This window comes from Nicotiana tomentosiformis, chromosome 9 (genome assembly GCF_000390325.3).
Source record: "Nicotiana tomentosiformis chromosome 9, ASM39032v3, whole genome shotgun sequence".
In the NCBI taxonomy this organism is placed as follows: domain Eukaryota; kingdom Viridiplantae; phylum Streptophyta; class Magnoliopsida; order Solanales; family Solanaceae; genus Nicotiana; species Nicotiana tomentosiformis.
Window position 1 is genome coordinate 60,965,533 of NC_090820.1, and position 15,010 is coordinate 60,980,542.

A 15,010-nucleotide genomic window follows, 5' to 3' on the forward strand; every position below is an offset into this window, starting at 1 on the left:
AGAAGCCTTAGTCTCACCAGTTTACACTTTGCGTTCGTGAGAGGACCTTCGCGAATGTGAATAAGGATATGCCAGACACCAGAATCTGCAGAAACCAGATTTTTCCAAACTCCAAAACATCTCGTGGCCTATCCGAAACTCACCCGAGCCCTCGGGGCTCCAAACCAAACATGAACACAAGTCTAAAAATGTCATACGAACTTGCTCGCGTGATCAAATCGCCAAAATAACACCTAGAATTACGAATTTAGCATCAAATCAAATGAAATTCTCAAGAACACTTTAAAATCCATATCTTCTCAACTGGACGTCCGAATCACGTCAAATCAACTCCGTTTCTCACCAAATTTTACATACAAGTCTTAAATATCATAATAAACCTGTACCAAGCTCCGGAACTAAAATACGGACCCGATACTAACAATGCCAAATATCAATCAATTCTTAAAAATAAATAATTTTCATCAAAAATTCATAACTCAAGTTAGGGACCTCCAAATTCGATTCCGGGCATACTCCCAGGTCCCATAATTCGATACAGACCTACCGGGACCATCAAAGCATGGATCCGGGCCCGTTTATCAAATATATTGACCGAAATTAACTAAAATCATTTTTTAAGGCAAAAATTCTTATTTTCATTCGTTTTCAACATAAAAGCTTTCCAGAAACCTACCAGGACTGCGCACACAAATTAAGGAGGTTAAAAATGAGATTTTTAAGGCTTTAGAGCACAAATTCGAGTTCTAAAATATAAGATGACCTTTTGGGTCATCACACACATACACACACAAAAGGTGTGTGTAAAAGGTGTGTGTGTGAATATAAAATATATTTGTACTTTGTGTTACTTGTGTGCAAAAATAAAAGGTTTTTGGGAGTATCATTAGCAAGCCGAGGAAAGGTGGGTCATAAGGCCCACACCCGAAACTATACGTGCCGGTGTAGGGGTAGATTGTGATTATTTTCCTTATTTGGGATGAGATTGAAATATTGATGTGATTGTGATTATTCCCCTCAATTGGGATGAGATTGATACTAGCTGTGAATTGGAAAATCAACCCACACGGCATATGTGGGAAGGCGGCCTAGCCAATCGGGTGGAGATCGGACGCCATGTTGCGCACATAGTGGTACTACTCTTGGCAACACTTTTTTTCCGCATCACATGTCAAACCACATTGTTTGTGGGGATATGGCCTAGCCGATCAGGCGTGATCGGACTCCGTACTAAAATCATGGTGGTATATCGGTACTAATGATCTCCCAACCAAAAATATATATTATTTTCGTAATTTTAAAATTATTATATTTTAACTTGGCATTTGGACATTGTTGGTTTTGACTTGTTATTTCTATGGTTTTCCCTTTCTTATATTGGCATTCTATTTTGAAAGAAAACATTTAGCTTTACATACTAGCACTATTTCATATGTACTAACATCCCTTTTGCCGGAGGCGCTACATCTTCAATGGATGCAGGTGGTTCGTCAGCGGACAGTTTTGATCCTCATTAGCAGTTACTCTCTATTCAGCAGATTTTGGTGAGCCCTACTCTGTTCCGGGCTTCATGTTATTTGACGTTGTACTTTATGTTCTGAGGTATAGCCAGGGCCTTATTGTCGACACTTTCATACTACTTTTCTGTTGTACTTAGAGGCTCCGTAGACAGGTCTTGGATGGTGTTTGATATTGGAAATTAAACTAGTAAGTGTTGGTATTTGGGCAAACATATTTTTCATCATATATATAAACTTATAATATTTTGGAAATCATAAATGGATATCCTTTAGTAATGGAAAAAGAATGTGGAACACTTGACTCTTCTCATGTCTATCACTTGTACCGATTCTTATGTTGTTAATGGGCAAGGCTGGGTAGAAGGCATCTAACAGGCTTGCTTAACTGGGATATCTCAGTTGAGCGCTGGTCGCGCTCCCCGATGTCGGGGAGTGACATTGAAAAATTACTCTAATAGTTAAATTATGAACTTTTGAGAATATATTTATTCATTTATACGGCCTTTGACTAATTTCGAATTGCTCGACATCGATTTGAGGCGACTAGTAAGGTTTGAGAGCCGAGAAGTAAGCTTGGAAGCGAGGTAAGTCTCTTGCCTAATCTTGTAAGAGGGAGTTATCCCCATGTGTATTTTAATTGTTTTATGTGCTACGTACGCATGAGGTGATGAGAGTCCGTACGTAGCTAGATTCATGTTTATGTCCAGGTAGACTTAGGTCAACATCATGCTTTAGATGTACTATTTGAATTAATCTTGTTTATTTAACTATTTAAATTTATGACCGAGATTGAGAGTAGAATAAATTTATGGACCGAGTCTTTTACTTTTGACTTTGTGAAATATTTGATGAATGGTAGTTCTTTGTCTTATCGACTCACATGTATCTTTGCGAGTGAGAGAGTTTCTCTACTCTTATGGGGTCAGGTCGTTTGCCTCGGCAGTCTTCTAAATTATTCTTATGGGATCGGTCTGTTCATCTCGACAGTATTGTAAATTATTCTTTTGCGATCGGGTCATTGTCCTCGGTAGTATTGTGAGTTATTCTTATGGGATCGGGCCGTTCGCCTCAGCGGTATCATGTGATACTATTCTTATGCGATCGGGTCGTTCGCCTCGGCAGACTCGTACGTATACTTGAGATTTAATTTGGTATTGGCATTAACTAGTGTGTGCCTTCGAGACAAGTTATAGTATTTGATCATCTCGTAATAAGTTTTGTTTGGAAATTTTATTATTGATATTTATCTGTCTCGTTGATACTTCTAGTGTTCCATAGCTATCTACTTTGTGTAATTTATTGTTTGACCACTAGTAAGTGTTAAAGTCGACCCCTCAACACTAATTCGAGATTAGACTACTTACTAACTTGGTACGCATTGGTTTACATACTCAAACTACACTTCTGTATTATTAGTGCAGGTAATGAGACTCGTACTTCCGTTGGTTATTTGGGCACGTAGACGCACTCTCGAGGGTTTAGTGGTGAGCTGCTCTCCATGTTTCGATCTGAAGCATCCACAGTTTCCTTCTTATGATGTTTATTATTTCTGTCTATTTTATTTCGGACAGTAGTGGTAGTGGTTTGTATATTCCATTAGATTGTTCATGCACTTGTAACACCGGACTTTAGAAAATTCTAGCGGATATTCACATTTGTACCTAATATTATTATTACTTTATTTTATGTAGTATTCATACTCGATAATTTGGTGAAGAATAACGTATATTTCAATGAGTTCTAGATTTAATTCTATTTATTTAATAAAATTCCCGATTTTAAACGTTAAAAAGGTATTATGGGATAACAGTTTTGCTCAAAGATAAAGAAATTTTATTGAGTCTTGAGCAAGAAAAAGTTATCCTTCATGCTTGCTTTATCACCCTCAACGGAAGGAAATTAGCAGAACCACAAGGAAGTACCCGTGCTACGTACTTAGAATATCAAGTATAATTCCCAATTAGCCAGGATCACTAATCTTTATCATCTGTGATATAAGTCAAGTCATCTATGCACATACATGAGGCTTGTTAGCATGTTGTTAGACATTCAAAAAAATGTCAATTTGATGTAAAGGTGAAGTCTTTATTGTACATCCCTGATATAGGCTCTTATTATTTCATATAAATTCTACTTGATTCATACTTTCTTTATATGTGAATTTGGTGCATTTGTATATACTTTTTATCATTTTATTTTAGAACGCATGCTTATTATCTTTTTCTTTGACCGCACACCTTATTATTTATATTGAATGCACATGTCATAAAGTATCTTTTGTCAAAATAGCGTCACTACTTTGTTGGAGTTAGACTTGATACTTCATGAGTAGACGTAGAGTCTTATACTCATATAATTACTTCTGCATATTTATTGCAGACTTTTTTCCTGGTACTAGTGGAACGCAGGAGATAGCATCGGGCTGATACTTGGAGACTTCGTGATGAGCCGCTTTGCTTGGATTCAACAGTTTTTGAAGTCATCTTTTCTCTTTTATATTCTTGTCCTTTATTTGAGACATTTATGTATTTTGAGACTATTTTATGTTTACCCATAAAATGGTACATTTAAATTTATAATGTAGTTTATAGACAAGCAAATCGATTTGATACAAAAATAATAAAGAAATAGAACAAAAAATAAGATTTAACGACTGAAATTAAAGAAGATAACAAGCCTGGTTCTGAACTCGATCTTTCTGAGAGCATAAGTGAAAGTAATGATAAAGCGATTAAAAAATTGTTAGATTGAGAGAAAAATAGTAAAGTATAGCTTTTGTGTGCAGAATGTTTCATGTCCCTACAATGGCTGTTAATCCCACTATTTATAGCTCTACCTTGGGAAACAAGATCATAGGATCTAGCTTCTCTTAAATGAGAATAAAAGTGTCATTGATGAGAATATAACGACATGCTTTGAATATAAATAATCTCTGTAACGGCTGTTCATTGAATGCTAGCAAATATTTTCTGTAACGGCTGCTCATTGAATGTTATCCGATATCAAACCTTGAACTTCTATCGTCGACTATGTTCCCTTCGGAATCTGTCTGGTACCGGTCAAACGTTGCATCTAGTATTAATTGTTTCACGACTCATCTTTTACTTATCTTCGATTCCATTTGTCGCATTACCATTCGACCACCTGTTATCAACTAATTTTACCTCATACATTGTATTTTTCTGTCTTTACTCGCTCATTATTTGTACAACAACTTCTTGGGTTGTATTTGGTTATTCTGCAATTGTGTATTATCAGATTTAGACTTATGTTATGATATTATTCATGTTTAGACTAGTTATGTTTCTATGGTATTCGGATTTGTTGGTTATGCTATAGTGTTTTGGGATTAGGTACCATCACAACCTTGAGAAGAATTTGGTTCATGAAAGAATCCTTGATCCGATGAAGTTGTCGGTCTAATAGAATGATCAATCTGATTAGTAAAAAAGAAAGGCAGTTAATTAGTAAGTGATAAAGAAAGATTAGTTAATTGGTAAATGATCTCAAGATAGAGATAAGTGTGAATCTGAATGGATAATAATAAAGATTATAAGATCCCCATCAGGCTAAGAGTAATTGTTGCAATTCGTGAGTTGGTTACATAGCCGATTTCTCAATTAAATGGGATTATTAGGACCCTTTTGGTAGGTTGATTCCTTTAAAATACAAAGTAATCTTATCATCTTACAACTAACATGGTCATTAGTATTCTGCAAAGAACTGCGCTAGATCTCCAAATGCTGAGTAATGTAAAGCTTGAGGCAGGAATACCTCAACGCATGATTGGTGTTGATCACTTACAAGTCTCTTGCAATAGTTTCTACATTTCATTTCTAGTACCTAAATATTCTAAGATTATGTTGTTTGTACTGTTTACTTTGTCGGTTTGATACTGGATACTAGCTATGCCACGACCCAAAATCTTAATGGTGGGATCGTGATGGCATCTAACATCTACTTGTTAGGCAAGCCAACATTAGCACAATAACTAAAACAGTTTACCAATAAAAGAGATATTTATATTAATAAAAGGGTAAAATAGCATAACGAATAATAAAAGCACAACCAACACCGTCTAAGACTATCCCAAGAATCTGATGTCACAACTACATGAGCCACTAATAATGCTAAATACAAGTCTAAAATGGAGATACAATACTGCCTGGAACAATAAAAGGTAGATAAGGTAGGAAGGGGACTTCAGGATCTGCCATTGCCAAGCAGTATTATCTCAAGTCTCCTGGGAGGAAGGGTCCGAGCTATCACCTCTGAATATTGTTGGGACCAACACCAGGATCTGTACAAAGTGAAGAAGTATAGTATGAGTACAACCGACCCCATGTACTCACTAAGTGTTGAGCCTAACCTTGATGAATTAGTGACGGTGCTTTGACAAGACACTCACTATAAATATACGAGTAATAAGCAGAGAAGGAATAACTAGATAGAGAATGATTAACTACATAATAAATGGAACGGGAAAGTAAATGATAGAGGGTCCCAGAATATCGTCACCTCACAGTCTTACAACACAACACGGTGGCGGAATCTAACAATCAAGAATAACCACAATACATGTTCTTCGTTGCGGCTCGCAATACGATCTACATATCAATACCAATATTGTTGCGGCGTGTAACCCAATCCACATATATGATAATACTATGACAGCGTACAACCCAACCTCCCCCCTACACAACACGGTGGCAGAATCTAACAATCAAGAATAACCACAATACATGGTCTTCGTTGCGGCTCGCAATACGATCTACATATCAATACCAATATTGTTGTTGCGTGTAACCCAATCCACATATATGATAATACTATGACAGCGTACAACCCAACCTCCCCCCCTCACATATATATATATATATATATATATATATATAATATTATTGCAGTGTGCAATCAGATCCACATATATATAATATTGTTGCAGCGTGCAACCCGGCCACATATATAATAATAATACCAACTACGGTGAATCTCACAATGTAATATAAAATGGGAACTAAAACTCCTAAATTCTCTATGTCACGACCCAAAATCTAATTAGTCGTGATGGCATCTAACCCAATCCGCTAGGTAAGCCAATTTAACAATAATCCAATTTCAAATGAGATTTAATGAGAAAATAATGATGAAATAACTGAACTTTTATACAACAACCCAAGGACTGGTAGTACAAATCTTGAGCTTCTAAGATTTAGAGTTACAAAACCTGAACTAAAATAATTACCACATATGTTTGGATTGTACATGAACAATATTAAAATCTAAAGCTATCAAGGACAAGTGATAGCCATAACCGGAACGCGAGTACATCTTCAATGACAGCTCCCGCCATAAACAGCAGCAACAACTCCAAGATCTGCACGTAAGGTGCAGAAGTGTAGTATGAGTACAACCGACCCCATGTACTCAATAAGTATCCTAACTAACCTTGGCGAGGTAAAAGAAGCAAGAACTATAGATAATACTCACTAACACCTGTCCAGTTCATAATTTCAACAACTATAGAACAAATACATGATCAAAATAGGAAATCTCAAGTAAAACCACTTTGATACTCACAATTCTTTGTCTTAACTGTTCTGCTCACTCAACAATCCAGCATATAAGGAAGATATGCAAGTAAAATTAGGAAAACGGTCTAGGAAATTTCAAGTAAAGATGAAATGCAATAACCAAATATCAGTCCGTTGCGGCGCGCAACCCAATACAATAATTGTAACCAGCTCTCCTGGAGCTCACATCAACCAGAAACCCGTCTGTTTCTCACAATCCGCGTGTACACCATCAAGAGAGAAACATAAGAGGGTGACCCTATGGGGATGGATCTATATCCACACGCTACAGGGATAACTCATGTGCTAATAATATCAACCACAGGAACAACTCACGTGTTACACGGACAACTCACATGCTATAATATCAATATCTGGATCCGCACGGACAACTCATGTGCTGCGAGGACAACTCACGTGCTAATAATATCAATCCGCCTGGTGTGGTCACAGGCATAACAACACAATCCGCCCGGCATGGTCACATGCACAATATCATAATCCGCCTGGCATGGTCACATGCATAACAACACAATTAGCCCGACGTGGTCACAGGCATCCAGTCCAATCATATCACACATGAGCAAATTAACAAGAATACATATATATGATGAATGAATAACAAATCAACAAATCTCATGCTTCTGGACTGGTATAAACAACATGCTAAATTGTAGGCATGTGCAAAGTGTGCTATCATAGCTCAAATCGATAATTTCATCACAAGATAGCATTTATCAAGTTCATTCAAGGATTAAACCTCTATGTAGCCTCAAACACGGCTCAAATAGTTCACACAATGTCCTAAATATGAGAAATAACATAGCTTAAAGCTTATTAGTCAATTCTACGCTTATCATAGCCTAAACGCAACCCGAGCATGGATAAATACCTCCGGTGTCAGCACATGGGTTACAACCCCACGTATGCGCGCACCCATAGCACGTAGCTATCACAAATAATTCAGACAACTAGTGCCTCAACCAACAACAACAACAACAACAACCCAGTATAATCCCACTAGTGGGGTCTGGGGAGGGTAGTGTGTACGCAGACCTTACCCCTACCATGAGTTAGAGAGGCTGTTTCCAATAGACCCTCGGCATCCTTCCCTCCTAGAACTCCCCCACCTTGCTCTTGGGGTGACTCGAACTCACAACCTCTTGGTTGGAAGTAGGGGTTGCTTACCATCAGAGCAACCCCTCTTGTCTCAACTAGTGCCTCAACCAAGTTTAAATAAGATACTTACCTCAAACAAGCGAAGACAAATACCGAGCAAGCCAAACGACACTCTAGAAATGTTATCTCGCGCGTATCCACCTCTGAACGGGTCGAAACTAGACAAAAGCAACTCAAACATCAAATAATGTCTAAGGAAACAATCCCAAATGATAAAGATTGAATCTTTACACTTTTACTCAAAGTCAACCAAAACATCCAACTTGTTCCTGAACCTCGGAACCCGACAAAACTCACAAAACCTTAGAACCCATTCAATTACTAGTCTAACCATACTAATTTCACTCAAATCCGACTCCGAATCGATGTTCAAAACTCAAAATTTCACTTCATGAAATTTTAGATAAAACCCCCCAATTTCTTTGTGAAATCATCAATCAAATGCAAAAAATAAAGATGGAATCACAGAATAAAATCAATACCGAGTATAAATACTTACCCAAATCCATGTGGTGAAAATCGCCTTAATCCGAGCTCCATAGCTCAAAATATGCTAAAATGAACTCAAAATCCCAAAATTTGATGTTTTAATGCACTGCCATGGGTCCCTCTTTGCGATCACTGTCCCGAAAATTACGATCGCAATTCAAAAAATATTCCAGATCAATTTGTACCCTTCTCGATCGCGAACATTCCCCCTCGATCATGATGATCAAATTCCAACAAGCTTGCCAAACTCTTCCAGATATCCTCTAGTATAATGGTTATAACATTTTGTAAAAAATATCAAATGACAAATGGTTTAATTTTCTGAAAACTAAACACCAAGGGATACAACTTTTATATTTGGATCATGTCCAAATTCCTTATAGATTGCAAGATATAAGCTTCCATAGTCAGCTCAGTGACAACAACATTTCTTCTACGCGAATGCAAAGAACCCTCTGCGAAGGCGACTCATAGGTGCCCTTTTTCCATTTTACTCATTGCGAACGCGACCCAAAGTCCACGATCGCGATGCACACTGCTGTAGCCAAAAACCAGCAAATAAAAATGGCCTAGAAATGGTCCGAAACTTACCCTAGACCCTTGGGACCCCGTACGACACACCAACAAGTCTCAAAATATATTATGGACCTACTCGAGGCCTCAAATCACACATATTAACATCAAAACGAAGAATCGTCGATCAAGATTAATCTCTTAAGTTCATAAACTTTTAACTTCGAAACAAGCATCCGATTCAAGCCTAACCAACCCGGAATGAATCCAAATTTTTCATACAAGTTCCAAATGACATAACGAGCCTATTCCAACTCCTGAAACAACAATATCATCAAAGTGAACTCCCAGTCAAATTTATGAATATTACAAACCTTCAAATTGCCAACTTTTGTCAAATAATGTTGAAACCTTATAAAAATATCCAAATGCGAATTCGGACATACACCCAAGTCCAAAATCACCATCTGAACCCAAAGAAACCATCAAAACTTCGATCTGAGGTCAAATACTCAAAAGTGAAACTTGGTCAACTCTTCTAACTTAAAACTTTAAACATGAAATGTATCCTTCAAAACTAATTTCGAATCACCCTAACACCGAAACCGATGATACACATAAGTCATAATACATCATACAGAGCTACTCATGCCCTCAAACCACCGAGCGAAGTGTAAATCCTCAAAATGATCAGTCGGGTAATTACACTCTAAGACAATCCAATATAATATAGTAGAGTAAAATAGGGAGCAAGTAAAGGCAAATATGCAAGTAAAGGCATGATACATGTAAAAGCATCTATCTAATAATATGTAAGAGCAGATAACAAGTAAAGGCATGCAATAAATAAAGGCATGCATAAATGGAAGCATGGAGCAAATAGAGATATGTAATAAGTGAAGGCATCTATTTAATAAGTAAAGACATATAGAAAGCAAAGCACCTAACAAGTAAAAACATAGAATAAATGAAGACATGGTATAATTAAAGACTTGCAATTAAGTAATACACCCCGCATGCTTGAATCCATTACAACGTATATACACTCATCAGCTTACATATATGTCATCCCCATACTTAAGTCACGCAGAAAATAGACCAATAAAGTCCTAATTCCCTCAAATAAAGGTTACCTATGACACTTACTTTTTCCCAAAACACAATCAACAATCCAACATAGTTTTCTCTTTGAAACAAGCCTCCAAACCACCTGAATTTGGTCAATTATTGTTCAAACAAGTCAAAACAATTTCTACAAACTACCCCCGTATGATAAAGGTTCAATTTTTAATATAATAAAAAAAAAGTTAACAAAAAGTCAACCTGGGCCCATGTGGTCGAAATTTGAAATGAAGACAAAATTCCAATTATCCATTCACCCCCGAGCCTGAATATGTAAATTATTTTGAAATTCGACCTCAATTTGAGGTCTAAATCTCAATTTTATAAATTCTTGTAACGACTCAGCCGGTCGTTTCATGTATTTTAGCCTCGTTTCCCCTATTTGATGCTTTACACATGTCCATTTGTGATTACGTGACTTGCGAGATCGGTTGGTTTAGTTCGGGGAGTTTTGGATTGAATAGGTACATTTAGTCTCAAGGTGGGATGCTTAAATTGTAAGAGTAGACCAAGTTTGACTTTTACGTCGACAACCCCCGAAATGGTGTTTTATGGTTCCAATTAGTTCGTATGGTGATTTTGGACTTAAGCATATGCCCGAATTTGAATTTGGAGGTTCGTAGGTTGATTTGGTGCTTTTTGGATAAAATTGGAAAGTTTGAAGATTTGGAAGGTTGATATGTTTGACCAAGAATTGACTATGTTGATATCAGGTTCAGATTGTGGTTTCGGGAGTTGGTATAGGTCCGTTGTGTCATTTTGTACTTCTATGTAAAATTTGAGGTCATTCCGAGTTGATTTGATATGGCTCATCATGAGGTTTGGAAGTTGAAAGTTCATTACTTTATTAGGCTTCAATTGAGGTATGATTCGTAGTTTTGATGTTGTTTGATTTGATTTAAGGCCTTGAATAGGTTCTTATTATTTTCAGGATTGGTTGGTGTTGTTGGATAGGTTCCCGGGGACCCCGGGCTTATTTCAGATTAATTTCGGATATTGTTTTATTGTGTATGCTGAAGTTTTGTTGCGTCTGATGCTTTCGCACCTGTAGAAGTCTAGTCGTAGATGCGGCCCTAACAGAGCAAATGCATGAGTGGGCTGGAGGAGTTGTGTCCACAGATGCGGAAGGCTTGGCGCAGGACCGAGACCGCACTTACGATGGGTGACCACAGAAGTGGGTGTGTAGGTACGTGGGGGAAGACCGTCGAAGCGGGAGGTCGGGACTTAAGTGAGGACCGTAGATGCGGGCCTTTGACCGCAGAAACGGACCTGCAGATGCGGCAGATTGTCCGTAAATGCGAAAATCACTTGGCATACTTTATATTTCGAAGGGTTTGGTTATTTTTCATTATTTGGAGTTGTGGAGCTCAGCTAGAGGCCATTTTGGAGAGGATTTCACCATAGTTGAAGGGATTCGAGTCATTCGGAGGTCGATTCGTGTGGGAATGGGATTTTTATCGTATTAATTCATGCGTTTTGAAGTAACAAATATATCTAAACTTGGTTTGGGGATAATTATTCCCTGTGAAATATGACACTAGAGATGTTTTGGGGGTGACGCACGTACTAGGCGACAGACGTGTGTGCGTACACTTGGGTATTCATGATCCGGGAGGACGTTAGGCTGCTAGTAGACTAGTTTGCTTTCGTGCCTCTTTATATCCGTGTTCTTTCTACTTGAATTATAATTTGAGCTATAATTCATGTTATAAATCATGTCTAGGCTATGTACTTATTTGTTTGAGACATGATAGGGCTATTCTCGTTGTTTTGAGCTGTTTGCCTTAATTGTAGCCATATTCTCAGTCATAATTCTTCATTCGCATGATATATCTCAGTCTCTGTACACTATTTATATAAATAATCACATGTTATTGTTGACTTCTATATGTGATATTGTTTGGGCTGAGTTCTATGAGATGTGAGCCATTGGGACTTGAGCGGTTGATGGCTTATGTGGGCCATAAAGTCATATTGTGAACTTATATTGGATCAGGTTGCACGCCACAACAGAGTGATGTTTGGATCGTGTTGCACGCTGCAGCGGTTACATTGATTGATGGTTAGCTCTTGGGCAATGATATGTCCCTCTAGAGTCTGATATCATAGTGAGCGCATGCACAGAGTTATATATGTGCTTTGGTGAGGGACATTTGTGCCCCCATACAATGTTGAGTGTGATGGTGAGGGCCACTTGTGCCAGGCACCGTGGGTGCACTGAGAGTGAGTGTAATTGTAGATTCCACTATGATGTTATTGACTTGACATGTATATTTAATATGTAAGCATAGTGATGTATTTTCCTTATGCTAACCGGTAAATGAAATGTCATGTCTGTTGTTGAAAGTTTGGAAATTTAAAGTTTACTTGTCAAACTCATGTTTTATTGATTTCGGAAAAAGATTGAGCTTTGAATGTTATACTTGGAAAGCATGTCTAATTTTCTTTATTTGTGAACGAGCTGAACATGATATCTTTTGAGTTATTTACTTTTACTGTCTTCATTATGTTATGAATTGTCATTTGATTATTGGTGTTGGACACTGACTTTCTTCTAAGCTCGTCATTGCTTTCATCCCGAGGTTAGGTTTGTTACGTATTGAGTACATGGGGTCGGTTGTACTCATACTACACTCTGAACTTTATGCGCAGATCCAGGTACTTCAGGGTGTGGTGATTGTTAGTGTATCGCAACGGTTCACCTTGTAGAGATTAAGAGGTAGTTGTTATGTAATTCGCAGACCTTGAAGTTTTCTTTTTGTTATTTTGTTATCACTGTTCTATCATTGAGACTGTTTTGTATTGAGTATTCACTCTGTATTTTTTACGTTCGGTAGTGCTCATGTACTCATTGGCACTTGATCATTGGGATGGTTGTAGTTGTGTTATTGTTGTTTTTATTAAATATTTTGTGATATTACCGTTGTTGAGATTACTAAGCTTCTGTTAATTTAGTTATTATTATTGTGAAATGGTTGGCTTGCCTACCAAGCAGTGTTAGGTGTCATCATGGCTCCGGTGGTAATTTGGGTCATGACAAGTTGGTATTTAAGCACTAGTTTCGTATGTCTCACGAGTCATGAACAAGTTTAGTAGAATCTTGTGGATCGGTATGAAGATATCTGTACTTATCTTCGAGAGGATACCTAACTATTAAGAAACTTCACTTCCTTGCATTCTTATTGTTCAGATTTGTTAATTTCGAAGTCTGAACCTTTACTCTTCTATTTTCTCACAGATGGTGAGGACACGTTCAGCTGATCAGGAGACAGAGCCCCAGACTGCAGAGGTAGAGCCAAAGATAGAGGCAGAGCTCAGCCTAGAGCACATGGAGCGGTACCTGATATTGAGCCTCATATAGAGTGGGGGGAGGAGATCCATGTTTCGACCGAGCCAATAGGACCAGCCCAGGTCCTAGAGGGGTTTATTACTACCCCAGTACTTCGGGATACCCTAGTCCGCTTGGTTGGTCTTATGGAGAGAATGGCCCGGGATGGTATATTTCCAGTTGCACCAACCATTTCTCAGGTCGGAAGAGGAGCTCAGACTCCCGCTACTCATACTCTAGAGCAGATGGATCACGGGTATCAGACCCCAAAAGTTCTACCAGTTGGTCCAAATTAGTCTGTTGCTACTACACAACCCGGAGAGAAAGACATGATGTCAGCCAGGGGGCTGAAGAGATTTGACAGGTTCACCAAGTTATTTCTCACTCACTTTGGTGGTACACCTTTTTAGGACACCCAGGATTTCTTGGACAATTTCCATGAGGTATTGCGCAACATGAATATAGTGGAGTCCAACGGAGATGACTTCACAGTGTTTCAGATGCATGGCTCTACCAAGAGGTAGTGGCGGGAGTATGTTCGGGGCAGACCAGCAGGTTCACCTCCTCTCACTTGGTTCAAGTTCTCACGGTTGTTCTTAGAGAAGTTCACTCCCTTCACATAGAATGAGGACTTATGCAGTCAGTTTGAGCGCCTTTAGTAGGGTAGCATGACCGTTACTCACTATGAGACCATATTTGTGGATTTATCATGCCACAAAGCTATTTTGATCCCTACAAAGAGGGAGACGGTGAATAGACTTTTAGATGGTCTTATTTATGGTATCAGGCTGCAGATGACCAGAGAGACCGAGGATAATATTTCTTTTACTTGATTGTGGAGATCGTCGGTAGGATTGAGCGCATCAGAGGTCAGAGTAAGGAGATGGCCTCTGACAAGAGGCCTCATCGTCATGGATGATTTAGTGGTTCCTCATCTAGAGGCCGAGGTCGGTTTGTAAGGGGCCAGTTTAGCATGACATTTTATCATATGCCACCTCCAAATGGCTAAGCTTCAGTACAATCTTCGTTTAGTGCACTCCCATCTTAGAGCTCGTACCGTACTCCATCAGTTCAAGGTTCGTCAATACCGGGCTCATCCAATGGTTATTCTAGTCCACATGGTCCGATTCAGGCCCCACAATCATTCCCATTTCGAGGTTGCTATGAGTGTGGAGAGTTGGGACATGTGAGGAGATATTGCCCCCATTATTTTAGTGGTCCCGTGCAGTTGGGAGGTCAAACTATGACTCTTGCACCAGTTGCTACACCACCCACTCAGCCAGCTC